This window comes from Aotus nancymaae, unplaced genomic scaffold, assembly GCF_030222135.1.
Source record: "Aotus nancymaae isolate 86718 unplaced genomic scaffold, 86718_ANA_hifiasm-v0.15.2.pri h1tg000036l, whole genome shotgun sequence".
Lineage (NCBI taxonomy): Eukaryota > Metazoa > Chordata > Mammalia > Primates > Aotidae > Aotus > Aotus nancymaae.
In genome coordinates, this window is record NW_026988450.1 from 81,502,241 (window position 1) to 81,519,231 (window position 16,991).

Below are 16,991 nucleotides of genomic sequence, written 5' to 3' on the forward strand. Positions count from 1 at the left end.
CATGGTTTGAAGGTGGAGGAAACAGTTCTACTAAGGAATGCAAGCAGCCTCTAGAAGCTGGGAAAGGCAGAGAAACGATTCTCCCCTAGAGACTCCAAGACGGAGTGTGGCCTTGCTGACACCTCTTGATCCAGCAAAACCCATTTCAAATTTCTGATATCTGGAGCTGTAAGAAAGTACACTGGTGGTATTGTAAGCTGCTAATTTTGTGGTAATTTGTTACAGCAGTTGTGGGAAGCTCATGCACCAGGCTGGCTCACATGTGCATCCCTGGAGGTGGGGCTGGGGGACAGAGAAAGCCTCCCAAACTAGACGGACTGAGTGTGAGGAGGGGCAGGTCCTAAGGGCACACACAGCCCCTTTCCCAAAGAAAGGGGGTGAGAGTGGGCTGGTGAAAATAAAAAGGCACAAGACAGAAAAGACGCACAGGCACTGCAGGCTTCCTTCCACAGGCAGCATAAGATCTGTACCCAACTAGCGTCTTCTCTGTGCCATAATAATATTCATTCATTCACTCATTCACTTGCTCATTCATTCATCTCAATCTTCAACCACTCATTTGACAGAGGAGGAGACCAAGGCCCACGTGGTGAGGTGCAGAGCGCAGGCGGAGTCATGCAGCCAAACCCAAGCCTGTCTGCTGTGCCCTTCCTCCGCTCTCACTGCTTTGAGCTGACCCGGTCTCCTGCTCTGCAGGCAGAGGTGGATCCCTCACCAGCACTGCCCGCCCTCGGATATCACAGTTACTCCTTGGGGCCTCTTGGGGAGAAAACGTGAGTCTCCACTCCTCTTTTTTTTTAGTGCTTTTGGGCTGCTGGAAACCTGCTCCCTCAGTCTGCTGTCACTCACTTCCTTAGGATCTGGTGCCCAGCTGGGGTCTCACTGTGACCCTTGTTACTGCCCCTATGGAAAGGGGCAACAAGGTGGGGGTATACCTACTCTCAGCATGCCTTTTGACATCCAATCCCTTTTATTCATTCAACAAACATTTCCCGAGGGCCCAGGAATTGGGGGTACAGCTGCAAATGGGGCATCAAGGCACCTGGCCTCAGGCAGCTAACAGTCTAGATGGGAGACACACAGTAACCAAGTAAGTAAGAAGCCACGTGACTCCACAGATTGCCCAGGCACCTGCTGCCTTGTAAGGGGGAGCCAGACCACCTGGGTACCCAACAGGGGCTTCCTAGCCCCTGCAGCTCAAAACCATCCTCTCCTCTCACCTTCAGTACACACTTTGCCTTAGGAGGGAGAAGCAAACTAAGCCAGGGAGTTAAATGAGGTCCCAAGTCTTCCATCATCCACATCCTCTGAATGGCAAAGCCAGGCCTCCCTGCAGCGAGAATCCTGCATCCTCCCTGCTCCAGGCTGGCCCACTGCAGTCGGCCTCCTCCGAGCCTCTGCTTCGGACTTCAGGGAGGTCCTGCCGTCTGCCCAGCACATGCCCTCAGGTCCAGAAGAGACTGAGCAGAGCAGCTGCTGTTCGTACCCATTTTTCAGGCCTGCAAGTTGTGGCTCAGAGAGCAAAGAGTCCCACCCCAGGTCATTGTTGCTGTTGGCAGGGCCTGTCACCTAACATCCATGCACCTTGGGGTAGAATTATAGGCCTGTCTCCTCCACTGACCCGGGCTCCAGGAGGGCTGGGCAGGGTCTGGGTTCAACTCCTAAACCCTAAGTGGGCCCTTAGCTGGGGCCTGGGAAACCAGAGTCTTTTTCCCTGTTGGGGCTGTCCAGTCACTGCCTGGCACAATCCCAAGGCCACTGTTCCAGGCTGGAGAAAGGAATGGCAGTGGGAAGGCTGAAGGCAAGGAGAGAGGATGCTGGAAGCCACCTCCCACCTCCCTCCCACATGGAGACGTGCAGCGCCTCACACCCATCCCTGGAATTCCTCAAGGCCCAGAGGTGACTCAGCACCATGTGAGCTCAGCTGCCCGAGTTGTGCCTCTCCTCTTGCCAGATGCAGAGCCCAAGGGGTGGAGGGACCATGCCATCCACCACCTGCACCCCTGCAGCAGCCCTGCCTGCAGCAGCAGAACCGCCCCTGCCTCTCCCTCCCCATCTCTCTCCTCTTCTTTGTGGGGACCTCACATGTTCCTCCTGCCTCCATTCAACCCTCGCCTCACTCCACAGGCATTAAATGCAGGACTGGTGGTTTGCTGTGCCAATGACTCCACAAAAGCTACCTCCTGGAATCCTCTCTGCAATCCTCTCTGTAATCCTGCCACAGGCCAAGTGGGGAAACGGAGACTCAGAGAGGGTTCTTGACTTATGCAAGGAACTGAGATGCAATCCTAGCTCAGCCTGACCCCAAAGACTGTGTGATTTCCCTCTCAGGAGCCATGCTGAGTGGGATCATTGACAAACTCTACCCCCTTTTGACATTTTACAGAGGGGAAGGGGAAACTGAGGCACAGGGAAGGGAGGTGACTGATGAGGGAGAGAAGAGACCAGCATAATGTTGTCCTAGGACAGGACAGTGGCTCTCTGTGTCCCCAGGGCACCGCGGCTGCACTGGGACAGGCCCCCTGCCCTAGGAATGTGTGGTGAATGAATGAATAAGGTGCTGGGTGTGCTCTTTCAGTGTGATGGTCCCAGGCCACATGTGGCTATGGAGCACTTGACATGTGACAAAGAAACTGACTATCTCATTTGATTTTATTTTAGTTAATTTTAATTTAAATGTAAAAAATCTGTACTGTCGACAGTTGATATATTTCAAGACATCCGGCGTCGTCTGCACCATGCTTCAGCACGGGTAGAGCAGTTTACAGCCTCTATCTGCTCTCTCGATTCTCATAATTCACCAAGACCCACATCTCCACTTTCCAGAAGAACCTGAAGTTCAGAGAGGTCAAGAGACGTGCCCAAGATCACACAGCCCAGAAGTGGCAACGCCAGAGCGCCCGGCCGCCCTGTCTGCCAAATCCCTTCCACTTTGTGCTTTAGTCACAGTCGCAAGCGCTGACACGGCAGGTCCACCTCTCAGAGCTGGGCCTACATTACCTCAACGATTCCATCCACTTGCCTAGGGGAAAAAGACGCCAGTGTTAAGGTTCTAAGATGAGGAGACACAGGCAAGCTGAAGTCCTTGCCCGCTGCTGCACAGTTAGAAATCGGCAGAGCTGGGGTTTGCATTTGAGGTTCCGGAGCTGGACTCTGACCTTCATTATTATGTGACCGGCCTCCAGATGAGCGGTGTGTGGGGCGTGCGGAATTGGCAATGCTCCTGTCACTGAGTACCTTGGGTGATGCCTGAGCATCTGAGCACTGGGAAGCCACTGCGAGGTGTTGATCTGGGACCATGGGAGCTTTAGGAGAGGGCTGTGCTGAGGGCTGGGGAAGGACAGCTGGGGTGAGCTCAGGACAGGGAGGCGCAGGGGGTGACTGCTCAATAGCCAGGCACTGGCCACAGAGAGGAAGAAACAGAATGACTAGTTAGAGGACTTGGCTGCAAAGCCAGCCTGTGCAAGGATGCTGCCCGGGCACAGATAGGGAAAGCGGCACAGCCAGGAATCCCAGAAGGCAGCCACATTGTCATGTGGGGAAACAGGAAGCCACCTGCAGAACATGACTGGAGGCACAGGTGCATGGTGAGGACCAGGCAGGGTCCGTGCGAGGAGCCCCCTATGGTGCCACAGGCTGCTGCCCTGGGCTGGGGACCCAGCAGGAGGCCACAGAAGACTGCGGATGGGAGGCTCCAGGGCACGGTTTCCACTTGGCTCTGCCCCGGGTGGCCTGAGGCTGTTTAACTCCAAGCTGCAGCTGCAGCCTTCCACCCAACCAAGGCACCAAACATACCTTGTCGCAGGTTTCAATCAGACACACCAATGGTGACAGGAAGATGCCTCCACCTGCATCTTCCACCTGCTCATGGCTCTGTGAACCTTCACTTGAAGAGAGGAACAAAAACCCTAAAGGGAAAACAAAAAGTGTAAAGTGATTCTGCTTGTGAAAGACTGACCTGTGATTAACTTTGAAGAAGGCTTGCAAGTAGCTTTACTGGGTAACAATATAAAAAATTACTTATTTAAAGGAACCACTGATTTAAAATTGCAAACCTCCCACACACCTCATGCCCTGTTCTTCTTTCCCATGTTTCTTCTTTTGTAGCACCGATCATTGTTTCATATGCAGCTTTACGTAAGATACAAATTTATTTTGCTTGAAGTCTATCTTCTTCCATTGGAAAGTAAGTTCCACCAGAGTAGGAATGTTTTGGACTTTCTTGTTCGCCATTGAACCTTCAGAGCCCAGAATTGTGCCTGGCATATCGCAGGTGCTCCGTAAGTTTCTGTTCAATAAATGAATGAAAGAGTGGCAACAATAAAGCAATGATGCAACAGTAATAACGTGGCACCCATGGAAAGGCATGAGGAAACGTCTGAGGCCAGCCAATCAGCGGGTGTCGTGCATCTGACATGCACTCAGGGGCTGCTAGGGACCAGGCCCTCGGCGAGGGCTTTAGAGAGGTGTCAGGTGAGAACATTATCTGCTAACTCAGTATCTGGCTGGTGCGGCTAAGGTCTCAGGTGAAACAAATTAAGCTCAGCTCAAGGTCGTGAGCAAGGTAATGAGCAGGTTCACCTGCTGCAGTCCAGGCTAGCCCGGCTTTTGGCAGAAATAGCAGGAAGAACTGCCCCAAGCAGGGAGGGGAGGGGCTTCCTGGCCTATTTTGTGTGCTGGCCATTCCTGTCTGCTTCTCCCCACCCTACATAGCTTCCCTTTTGACCTGGAGACAGTCGTCAGTGATTTGAAGCTGGGCTGGTCACTGCAAAGAATCTGGAAGCTCTTCTAGGAATTAGAGACGAAAAGAATGTGATGAGATACAAGAGGTAAGACAATGCCGGGCTGGTCATGGTGGACGCAGAGTCCTAGAAGGGGCAGCTCATGCCAGAGGGGCCAGCAGAGCCGGATCTCCCCTGTGAGTGCACTCCTGTGTAAAACAAGTGCCGCAAGTTCCAGAGTCAGACGGGGCCACGTTCAAATCTAGCAGTGGTTCTTCTGAGCTGTGTGACTTTGAGCCAGGTACTTTTCCTCTCTAGACCCTGGATTTCTGCACCTGTGCATGCATGCACATGTGCCTACGTGTGCGCGTGCCTGCACACACACACACACACACACACACACAGGAGAGTGGCATATTTTTGCCTCACAAGGTTAATGTAAATATCATTAAATGGTATACATATAAAGCTTCCCTTTCCTGCTTTGAGCTCAACTTTTAAATCTTTTTACATAAAGATTAATAATCAATAGCCGAGTGATGCACACTTATTGCAAAAAAGTTACTAAAATGAGATAATCCAGAAGAAGAAATTAAAACTCACCTATTATCACAAGAATGAGAAGACAAGCCACAGGCTAAGAGAAAATATTTACAAAAGATATGTCTGATAAAGGACTGTTATCTAAAATATACAAAGAACTCTTAAAATTTAGTAAAGAAACAACACGATTTTAAAAAATGGGCAAAAGGCCTGAACAGATGCCTCTCCAAAGGAGACACACAGATGGCAAATAAGCATGTGAAAAAATGCTCAACGTCATATGTCATTAGAGACTGGCTAACTAAAGTCTAATGAGATGTCACTATTAGAATGGCCAAAATCCAAAGCACTGGCAACACCAAATTCTGGGGGGATTGTGTGGAGCAACAGGAACTCTCATTCATTGCTGGTGTATTAGTCTGTTCTCACACTATTAAGAATGCCTCGAGGCTAGGTGTGGTGGCTCAAAGTACTGTAATCCCAGTACTTTGGGAGGCCAAATCGGGTGGATCACTTGAGGTCAGGAGTTCAAGACCAGCCTGGCAACATGGTGAAACCCCCTGTCTCTACTAAAAATACAAAATAATAGCTGGGCATAATGGCAGTTTCCTGTAATCCCAGCTACTCAAGAGGTTGAGGCAGGAGAATTGCTTGAACCTGGGGGAGGCGGAGGTTGCAATGAGCAGAGATCATGCTACTGCACCCTAGCCTGGGCAACAGAGTGAAACTCTATCTCAAAAAAATAAATAAATAGCTGGGCATGGTAGCTCATTCCTGTAATCCCAGTACTTTGGGAGGCTGAGGTGGGTGGATCACCTGAGGTCTGGAGTTCAAGACCAGCCTGACCAAGATGGAGAAACCCCATCTTTACTAAAAATACAAAATTAGCCAGGTGTGATGGTGCATGCCTGTAATACCAGCTACTTTACTGAGGCAGGAGAATTGCTTGAACCTGGGAGGCAGAGGTTGCAGTAAGCTGAGATGGTGCCATCTGTCTCTAAATAAATAAATAAATAGAATACCACCCAAGACTGGGTAATTATAAAGGAAAGAGGTTTAATTGACTCACAGTTCTGCAGGCTTACCAGAAAACATGGCTAGGAGGCCTCAGAAAACACAATCATGGCGGAAGGTGAAGGGGAAGTGGGCACCTTCTTCACAAGGCAGCAGGAGGGAGTGTGTGGGAGAATGAGGAAATGCCACACTTTAAAACCATCAGATCTCATGAGAACTCGCTCATCATCATGTGAACAGCATGGGGTAAACCGCCCCCCATGATCCAATCACCTCCCACCCGCTCCAATCCCTCACTTGGCATGTGGGAATTACAGCTGGAGATGAGGTTTGGATAGGGACACAGCGCCACAATATCAGCTGATAAGAATGCAAAATAGTACAGCCATGTTGGAAGACAGTGTGGCAGTTTCTTACAAAACTAAACATACTCTTACTGTATGATATTGTCTGGATCTGTGTCCCCACTCAAATCTCATGTTGAAATGTAATCTCCAACGCTGGGACCAGGTGGGAGACGACTGAATCACGAAGGCAATTTCTCATGCTTCAATGCCATCCCCCTTTGGTGTGGTTGTTGTGATAGTGAGTTCTCGTGAGATCTGATTGTTTCAAGTGGTGTGGCACCCCCCTTCCTGTTGCTCTGGCCATGTGAAATGCTGGCTCTCCCTTTGCCAGCAAAGTAGAGTAAAACTTTCCTGAGCCCGCCCCAGCAGAAGCCGCTGTGCTTCCTGAATGGCCTGCAGAATCATGAGCCCATTAAACCTTTTTCCTTTTTCTTAATAAATTATCCAATTTCAGGTATTTTTAGCAGTGGGAAAATTTATAGCACCACGCTACCCAGCAATTGTGCTCCTTGGTATTTACCCAAAGGATTGAAAATGAATGTCCACGCAGATGTTTATAGCAGCTTTGCGCATAATTGCCACAACTTGGAAGCAACTAAGATGTCCTTTGGGGTGAATGGATAAATAGAATGTGGCTCATCTGGACAATGGGATATTATTCAGCACTGAAAAGAAATGAGCTATCAAGCCACTTCATAACCATATCAAGCCATAAAATATATGGAGGAAACATATATATCATAATCATATCAAGCCATAAAATACATGGAGGAAACTTAAATGCATATTACTAAGTGAAAGCAATTAATCTGGAAAGGCTACATACCATATGCCTCCGACTATATGGTATTTTGAAAAAAAGAACAAAACTAGTGACAGTAAAAAGATCAGTGGTTTTTAGGGGCTAGAGCAGAGGGAGGGAGGCATAAGCAGAGCACAGAGGATGCTTAGGACAGTGAAACTCTGCGTGATACTCTAATGCTGGATCCATGTCGTTATGCATTTGTCAAAAACCATAGAATGTACAACACCAAGAGTGAACCCTAATGTAAATTATGGTCTTTGGTGATGATGATGTGTCACCTTAAGATCATCAGCTGTCACAATGTGTCACCGTAAGACATCAACTGTCTGATGGGGGATGTGATAATGGAGGAGATTATGAGGGTGTAGGAGCAGGGAGTACATGGGAAATTTCTGTGCCTTCCTCTCAGTTTTGCTGTGAACTTAAAACTGCTCTAAAAAATAGTCTAAGAAGAAAGTCACTGATCATCCTAGGAATTGTTTTGGTTGTATTTAGTACTCTGTTCCCAGCAGTTAGTATGCTTCCTGGCACATAAATGAGCTGTTAACTCAATAAATAAATGTTAGTTGGGTGAATGAAGGAAAAAATAAATAAACCCAAAATAATGTGTTAACATTTCGGTGTCTAAAATTCCAGTTATTTTTTTTTGTGGGGTGGGGAACAGAGTCTCACTTTGTCGCTCAGGCTTGAGTGCAATGGCACAATCTCAGCTCACTGCAACCTCTCTCAGGTTCAGACAATTCTCCTGCCTCAGCCTCCAGAGTAGCTGGGATTACAAGCGCCCAACACCACACCCAGCTATTTTTTTAAAATTTTTTAGTAGAAACAGGGTTTTGTCGTGTTGGCCAGGCTGGTTTCAAACTCCTGACCTTAGGTGATCTGCTTGCCTCTGACTCCCAAAGTGCTGGTATTACAGGTGTGAGCAACCTTGCCCAGCCAAATTCCAGTTACTTTCTATGCACATATATCCCTCACACATACTTTTTTCATTTAAATGAGATTGTACCAGACACATGATTTTGTAATTGGTTTCATCTCTCGATATACTGCAAATGTTGCTCCAGGGCGATACACACAAATGTTTCCTAGGACCACTGTAATGGCTGCGCAGTGTTCTGCCATTTGGATAGACCATCATTCATCAAACTCAGCCTTCTTTTGACATCTGGGTTGATTTCACGTTGTTGCTTTCAGATGCAACACAATGACAGGCAGCCTCATATGCGAGTCGTTTCCTACGTGACTGTTTATCTGCCAGGATTGGTTTTAAACAGTTCTGGGCAGGAGAGAGGGAAGATGGTGATGATGTCATCTGGGCTTCTGGGTCTCCTGCCTGTAGGGGCGTCTCAGTGATGGAGTTCTGCATGACTCATCTTCTTGGAGAAATATCCCCGTGAACACACCAGGAACATGCCACCTTGCATCAGCCCCATGGCGAGGGTGATCATGTGATCAACCCCAACAGAAGGCCTGGTGATCTGACAGGAAGGAACATGCTCCTGGAGCCAGCAGGGCAGAGCGGGGGCCTGGTCTGGTCACAGCAAGGAAGTCAGTTGGGCCTGGGTTTGAGGCCTGGGCGGCCGCTTGTTAGCTATATGTCTTTCGTGAATTGACTTAACCTCTGAGCTTTGATCTTATTTGTAAAACAGACATGACTCACCTCATAGAGTTGACAGGGGGATGAATGGTGATGATGCAGTAATACTCCAGGAGGCCTTTGTGCAGAGCCCAGCGCTGTGACTTCAGCCTGAGTTACTGTATTGACATCACCGCAAATCTGAACATAGGACTTGCTGTGCACCACGCACCACTCTGAGCAGTCCGCCAGCTATAACTCACTGCCTTTCTGCCTTAGCAGTGGACTGCTTCAGGAAATTTGTCAGATAGCAGCTGAGCCAGTGGGCCCCTGGGTTCAGAGTTTGTTTTGGAAAGAAACACCCTTACTCTCCTGGTGGGGCCTGTGTTCTCAGGGTGGGAAGAAAGGATTGGGTTGTGAGACTGGAGATGGAGCCATGGCCCTCAAGAGCGCACGATCCTGAAGTCACCAGAGCTCCAAGCATTTGGATTTCCATCTGTAAACCAAACTAAAGCTCACTGGGTCACCAGGCCTGCCCAGCTCTGTCAGTCTAAAGTCACTCCTCAGAAATGGTAAATACAACAGTCTAGACCAACCCAAATCCAGCCCAGAGCCTTTTTTATAAGAATGGAAAGCTAAGAATGCTTTTTACATTTTTAAATAGTTGAAAAAATCAAAAGAAGACTATTTTGTGACATGGGAAGAGGATGCAAAATCCAGATATTAATGTCTATAAATAAAGTCATAATGGAAGCCAGTCAGGTTCATTCATTTGCACACTGCCTATGGTGGCCTTGAGCTGCGGTGATGGAGTGGAGTGGCTGCCACATGCTGTCTGACCAGCAGATCCTGGGAGGTTTGCTGTCTGGTTCTTCACGGAGAACCTTTGCTGTGCCCTGGTCAAGGGTTGACTGCAGAGATTACTCACATATTTGGAATAGCTGGAATTTTTCTTTGTTTCTTCAAAGGTCACTACTTCCAAAGATCAATACTATTTAGAAAATAAAACAGAATGAGTGGAGAACTTCTTCAGCTTGTCCCAGATGCCTGGGCACAGAGCCCACGGCCCAGGGCTCCGCAGGGTTGGCCCAGGGTAAGGGTTTGTGGATGTGTGGAGTCTCAGTGCCAACCCCTCTTTTGACATGCTCACCCTGCAGACATCCAGTTAAGACATGCCCCTCTGAAGGGGCCAAAAAGGGATTAAAGAAGAAAAATCTGTGCAGTGCAGTGGGGCTAAGTGCATGGGTGTGAAATCAGAGCTGAGCTCCAACCCCATCGCTGTACTTCTTAGTTGTGTGACCTTGGACATTAAACATAACCTCTCAGTGACTCAGTGTGTGTATTGGTAAAATGGGGAAATAATAGAATCTATCTATTAGTTTGTAAGGGCTGCCACAATAAAGTATCATAGGCAGAGTGGCTTAAACAGTAGAAATTAATTCGCTCACAATTTTGCAGGCTAGAAGTTCCAGATCAAGGGATGGTCCCTACATAGCTGGTTTCTTCTGAGGCTGCTTTCCTTAGCTTGTAGCTGGCCATCTTCTCCCTGTGCCCTCCCACTGTCTTCCCTCTGCACCCCTCTGTGTCCAAATCTCTTTGTATGAGAAATTAGTCACATTGGATTAGGTTCCACCCTAATGAACTCATTTTACCTTAATTACATCTTCTAAGACTCTATCTTCAAATGCAGTCATATCCCAAAATCAGGGCTTAGGACTTCAACATATGAATATCGGGGGCATGCAACTGAACCCCGTGATGCTGCCTCATAGGGGGATGTAGGGACTGAATGGAATCAGGAATTTGGAATATTAATGGTTTATGGAATATTAGTGAGTCTTCAGCCAACAGAAGCTCTTATTTTCATTCATCACAATTCTTATGCATCACGATGGAGCTATTGCAGTGTGTGGAAGAACACTCGAGGGACATACACGCAGGGTTGGAGGGACTCCTGGGTGGTTCTGAGCAGCCCTGTTGGGGAGAGTTGGGCACAGTTGGGCAGTTTGTTCACTGCACAACCTCAGAGGCTGATGTTCATATTGTTGTTACCATCATCAATTTGCATACTGATTGGGGACATTTTTCTGGCAGATGTCAGAGGAAAGAGCACCTTTTCTGAAGTCCCCACAGAGGCTTGGTACAGCCCAGGGCAATGCTACTTCCTCGCCTGCCACTCAGGTTGAAGAACACCATGCAGAGAACAGAGCTGGCACACAGTCAGCACTCAGCACAGCTATGCTGGACAAGTGCACACGAAGGGTCCCTCTCCTGGCCATCCCACTGGAATGCAAACTGCATGAGGGCAGGGGCACTCTCCCATTTTCCATCTCTGCCATTGGTGTGTTTCAGCTGCTACACAGTTTCCGGCACATAGTAGGTGCTCAGTAAAGATTTATTGAATGAAAAAATAGATCAGTTAGAGCATTGTTTCTTCCTTTCCATTTAACAAGTCTTCTGCACAACCCACAGGGACTCAGAATGGGGGCCCAGTATCTGTTGAACACTACTGTGTCTCAGTTGCTCCTTCACTCACTGTAGCCTTTATGCTTCCCTATCCTGTTTCTTATCATCACAGCCCCATGGGGTGGCTCTTTTCCCGGAAAGGGAATGCACTGTCAGTGAGAGCCAGCCGCTGCAGCTCTCCGAGCCTCCACTGCTTTTGGCTGGAAGCATTAGATGAAATGGCTCAGCAGTGTGTCACGCACATAGTAGGTGCTCAAAAAATGTTAACGTTGCCTTCTCCTCTTTCTCTCTCCAAGATGGCTGGAATAATTATCTCCATTCCAGCCATCAGCATTTCAAGCCCTCTTCATCTAGTGGGTCCCACTCTTTGTCCCTGGGACTTTAGAATAGAGCTAAGTGCAGGAAGAGGAAGGAGAAGGGGACCCCACGCAGGCCGTGAGACAGGAGCCGAGGAGCAAACCCACGAGGCTTCAGGGAAAGGGTCACTACCCCCACCCTTGCAGGCTCAGGGACCTCCCAGGTAGCAGCCAGGGGTCACAGGTGGCTTTGGGGATAGATAAATGTGACAGCTGCCTGGGCTCCAGGCCTGGAGGAAGCGTTGAGCATCCAGGGGCTACAGCTGAATGGGCCCTTTCTCTGTCAGTAACAAACACATCCCTTGTTTGTAGGTTTGTTTGTGTGTTTGTCTCCCCAGGCTCTTTCTGTTCTCCTTCTCCTCCCACAGGGCTCAGCCTCGGCAGGCAGCTCCAAGAGCCCAGGGCCTCAGCACTTCCAGAGCATTGCTCATCTCTCCTCCAGCCAAGTGCAGAGAGCATCTGGGGATCAAAAGAGAAGGGAGGTCTTCCACCAGTCCAAATCTACTTGGAAAAACAACCTGTCTGCTGAAGTGACTTTAGAGAGTCCTTACCAAAGCCCAGGCACCATGCTGGGCTTAGGCAGATAATCCTCACAGCAGGCTACAAGGCCCAGCTAGTTAGCCACACTTAAGATTATGTCCCTACCTAGCTTCAAGCCCTTTAAGGCTCCACTTACGAGATGAGGAGCTCGAGGCATAGAGAGTTCCGTGCCTTTCTAGCTACAGTGGCTGAATCTGACCCCTGGACTCTCTACCCTTCTGCCTTGGGTGAGGATCCAGGCTCAGTCTACTCCTGCCTTGGGTGAGGATCCAGGCTCAATATCCTCCTTCCTTGGGTGAGGATCAAGAATCAGTACCTGCACCTCCCAGTTCAGCTTTCAGCTCCATCATCCTTTTATTTACTGCCACACCACTGGCACCTAAGTGTTCCTACCCTCTCTGGGCCTTACTCTCCTCTGTAAAATGCAGAGAGTAACAATCCTACCTACCTCAGCGTCTGTCTGCAGGATGAAATGTTTTAATTTTTAGGAAGCACTGAGACCATGGCTTGGGCAAGTCAGTCCAGCTGTTCACGTTTTCTCATCTTTGAAAGAACAGCTCAGGGAGATGCTGCTGTTATTGCCATTTTACAGGTGGGACCACTAAATGCAGGGAAGTTAGGTAACTTGCCCAAGGGCATCGTGCTGCTTGGAATCAGAGCTGGCATGGGGGTTGGCTCTTTCTTGCCAAGGTCCCACACTGGAGTCCAGATGGGTTGGAGGTAGAGCTGGGAAGTCATGAGCCTGGATAATGACCAGCAGAAATCAGGAAGTTGGAGAACTTTCAAGTCATTCCACACATTTGGATTTGTGAGGACCAGAGGAAGGTTGTTGCCAAGATGTCTCAATGGAGAAGCTGATGAACCTGGTTGGTTTGCAGACTTTGAGGGAGTTCGAGGAAGTCCTGATGTCAGCACCTGTGCCTTCCTTTCTGTTTCCCTGCCAAAACGGACACAGCAAACATCCCTGAGTCACTCGGAAACCTTCTGGAGGCCAGCATGGGAAGGCTGATGTGACCCAAGGATCAGTGAACACTAGAAACTGTCCCTCTCCATTTCTTTCGAGCCCCCTTTTCATGCTTCCCATGCAGGGCCAGCCTCACTGGCTATCTGCTATCTTCTGGTGAAGGCTTCCCATCTCCCACCCCTCCTTCTTCCAAAGCAATGGGGCAAAGCAGTGGGGCTGTGGGCCACCAGCATTGCATGCAAAACACAAGGCCTCCCGATGAATGTGAAATGGCATCATTGTCTGGGATAAATACCAGAGATCTGTTGTCTCACGACCACAGAAAACTAGAATGCAGATACACAAAGAGTGAGGTTCAGCGTGGAAGTTTAATAGGTGAAAGAAAGATAAGAGCTCTCCCTGCTGCAGAGAGAGGGGTCCTGGGGAAATGGGTTGCCGCTTCGGCAGCAAAATGCAGAAGGTTTTATAGATGAGCGTGAGGAATCGGTATCTGATTTACACAGGGCATGAAACATTGGTCAGACCAGGTGAGCCATTTGCATAGTGCACAAGAAACTGGTTAGAACTAGGTGTGTCATTTGCATTGGGTACAAAGAAGCTGGCCACCCCAGCCTAGTCTTTTATTATGCAGATGGACTCTTTGCGTGGTCGGCGCCATACTGCCTATTCCTTTACTGTACATGCCATGACAAGGAAAACGGAAGATGGAGCCTCCACGTTGAAGACATCTGGCTTCCAGGTAGCCCTTTTCTACTGGTATGCCTGCCAGCATCCACCTGTACAAGCTTGCAGCTTGCTTATCTGTTTGCAGCTAATTTTTTCAGGCTGCTCTTCGTTAGAAAAGAAATGATCTTGGGGTTGCTTTTTGTTAAAAGGGAAACTTTGCCAAGGACCCTTTTGCCCTTACTATCTGCCCACATAATGTCTTTCCGTCTCCTATACCAAAGGCAGATGTGCCAAGGTCTCTCGAGTTCCTTGACCACACCCTGGGGGCTCACCCAGACTCAGAGGGAGGCATGCCCAGGGAAGCATATATTCTTCAACCAGGCAAGGCCTCCCAAGGAGATTCTGCACATGCAATGCTCCTCCTCTGGGGTAAGGGAGGAGGGCATGACTAGGTGGAGATTGTGTGTAACTGGGGACTCAGGCTTGGCTCATGAGGGAAGACGGGGTCAGCATGCAGCTCTCCAAGGGGAGGTCTTAGTACTCCACTTGGCGGTGTGGGTGGTCTTAGGCCAGCTGCTAAGGCTTTTGAGCCTTAAGGTCCTCTTTGGTGAAAGGAGAACACTGGGATTCTAGGCTCACTTCACCACCTTTCCCCTTAAACTCTGAGCATCTACAAGCTGGGGACTGTGACTCCATCACCTCCCCATCCTCTGGGCCTGAGCCAGTCCAGGTACTGCATTTACTGGCACTGTTGAGTGCACGGTGCATGCCAGGCACCCTACAAGGTACCCACAACACTTCTCATGTTACCCTCACTAGCCCAGTTAGTATTTCCATTTTACCCGTGACAAGGCAGAGGCTTGAAGAGGGGAAGTCACCATGCCCAGATAAAGTTAGGACATGGTGGCCATCAAATCACAGCTGGGCTGACACCTCCAGAACCTGCCAACTTAACCACCCCGCTACGCCAGTACTATATGTGTTCAAGAATTACTTGAGCTGATGGAATTCAACGTTCAACTGAGGCTCTCGGGAGAATTTAATGAGGTGGTGTATATAAAGAACCTAACGCAGGGCGTGGTATTCAGTAGGAGTTCCATAAACAGTGTGTAGCTCCTCAAAGGAACTGCCTTTGAGGGGTGTTGGCAGATTTTCTTGAGATAAAGCCAGGCATAATCCAATACCCCAGAATGCTCAATAAATGCTTCAAGTTCAAGTGTCCTGAGTTAGCCCTGGAGAGGCTGAAGATCCAGTCCAAGAACATCTTTCCCACTGAGAAAAATGGTTGCAAAGGCTGTTTGCCTTATTCAGCTGATGTTTTGTATGAGCCTGAAGGACCACCACAGACACAGCTGGGAGGTGAAGGCTGAGTCTCGGCAGCACTTCTCACTGGTTTGAAACTCTGAGCTCTGGCCACGGAAGCACCATGTTTTCTGGGAGTGGCTACTGCCTGGAGAGAACGTAGTGAGGGTGGGACCTCACCCTTCCCTCAGCAGCCTCGGGAATAACACACAACAGCCCGTGATGATGGATTCTGTCATTAAGACTGTTCTAAGCACTTTGCATCAATCAATTCCTGGGTGAGATAAACACTGTTCTTTCTTTTTTCTTTTCTTTTTTTTTTTTTGAGACAGGGTTTCACTCAGTCACCCAGCTAATTTTTGTATTTTTTTTGGTAAAGGCAGGGTTTTACCATATTAGCCAGGCTGGTCTCAAACTCCTGACCTCAAGTGATCTGCCTGCCTTGAACTCCAAAGTGCTGGGATTATAGGCATGAGCCACCATACCCAATAATCACTATTCTTATTCCCGTTTGTAGATGAGGAAAGTGGTACAGAGAGGTCAGATAATTTGCTGAGGGTCACACGGCCAGCAGGTGGTGGAGCTGGGTGGGGTTTGAACTTGGGCTTTCTGGTTTCAGAGTGTTCTCTAGTCTCTCCTACCCTGCTGCCTCGCATGCCACAAGCTAGCCTCTAGCTAATTCTTCTGTGGTAAAGGGGATAGTTTTTCAGGTTACTAATAGAAGAACAATCTTGTTCAATGTTATTATTTTTCTGAATGTTCACAGCAAGTTTATATGGGTCCAGAGATGAGTAAGATAACTTCCCTGGCCTTTGAAGGACTTAGAACCTACTGGAGAAGAAAATAATGAAGCCATAATTTTAATATCTCCTTTTGACAGATGATGAAATATCAGGAGAGGCATGAAATTGACCCAAGGTCCCATAGGCAGGGAGGAGTAAAGTTGGGATTCTAACCCAGGTCAGGCTGCCTCCTTTCCATGCTCCCAAGTCAGTAGAGAATGTACTTTGGGCTGGACGCGGTGGCTCACACCTGTAATCTCAGCACTTTGGGAGGCCGAGGGAGGCGGATCACGGGAGATTGAGACCATCCTAGCTAACACGGTGAAACCTTGTCTCTACTAAAAACATGAACAATTAACTGGGCATGGTGGCAGGTGCCTGTAGTTCCAGCTAAACAGGAGGCTGAGGCAGGAGAATCACTTGAACCCGAGAGGCAGAGGTTGCAGTGAGCTGAGATTGGGCCACTGCTCTCCAGGCTGGGTGATAGAGTGAGACTCCATCTCACAAAAGCAAAAAAAAAAAAGAGAGAGAACGTACTTTGGCAGACATGACAGCTCTGTGCTAATAATATTTGATGGGCCCTTGAGGGGAAGAAGTTCTGCCTTCTTCTCTGGGATTCCAGATGGGAGAGTTGGGATTTAGAGGGGACAAACAGAGATTCAATATGGAGAAGACTTTTCATGGAGGGGAGCTCATATATTTCTGAGGAATGCTTGCATTTCGGGGAGTACAGTATATCTTTGGTGGTGTGGAGAGGCTAAGAATTCAGCCCCAGGTTAGCTCAGGTGAAGGAATGCGGTATCTTCTTCTTACGTCTGTTTCTGTCCTGTCTAGGATTGAAAGTGCTCTAGGGAAAATACCGAAGGCACTCATGTTTTCCCACACAGCAGGCGGCAGACAGCATCTTGG

General features: G+C 48.7%; 1 long non-coding RNA gene across 1 annotated transcript in view; it reads left to right on the plus strand.

The window, feature by feature from the left end:
• Nucleotides 1-4,746: 4,746 nt before the first annotated feature.
• Nucleotides 4,747-16,991, plus strand: part of LOC135278058 (uncharacterized) — a 36,536-nt gene continuing 24,291 nt past the window's right edge. The window contains exon 1 of the long non-coding RNA XR_010345639.1: nt 4,747-4,829. This is a non-coding gene — a long non-coding RNA (uncharacterized LOC135278058). The remainder of the gene's footprint in view (nt 4,830-16,991) is intronic.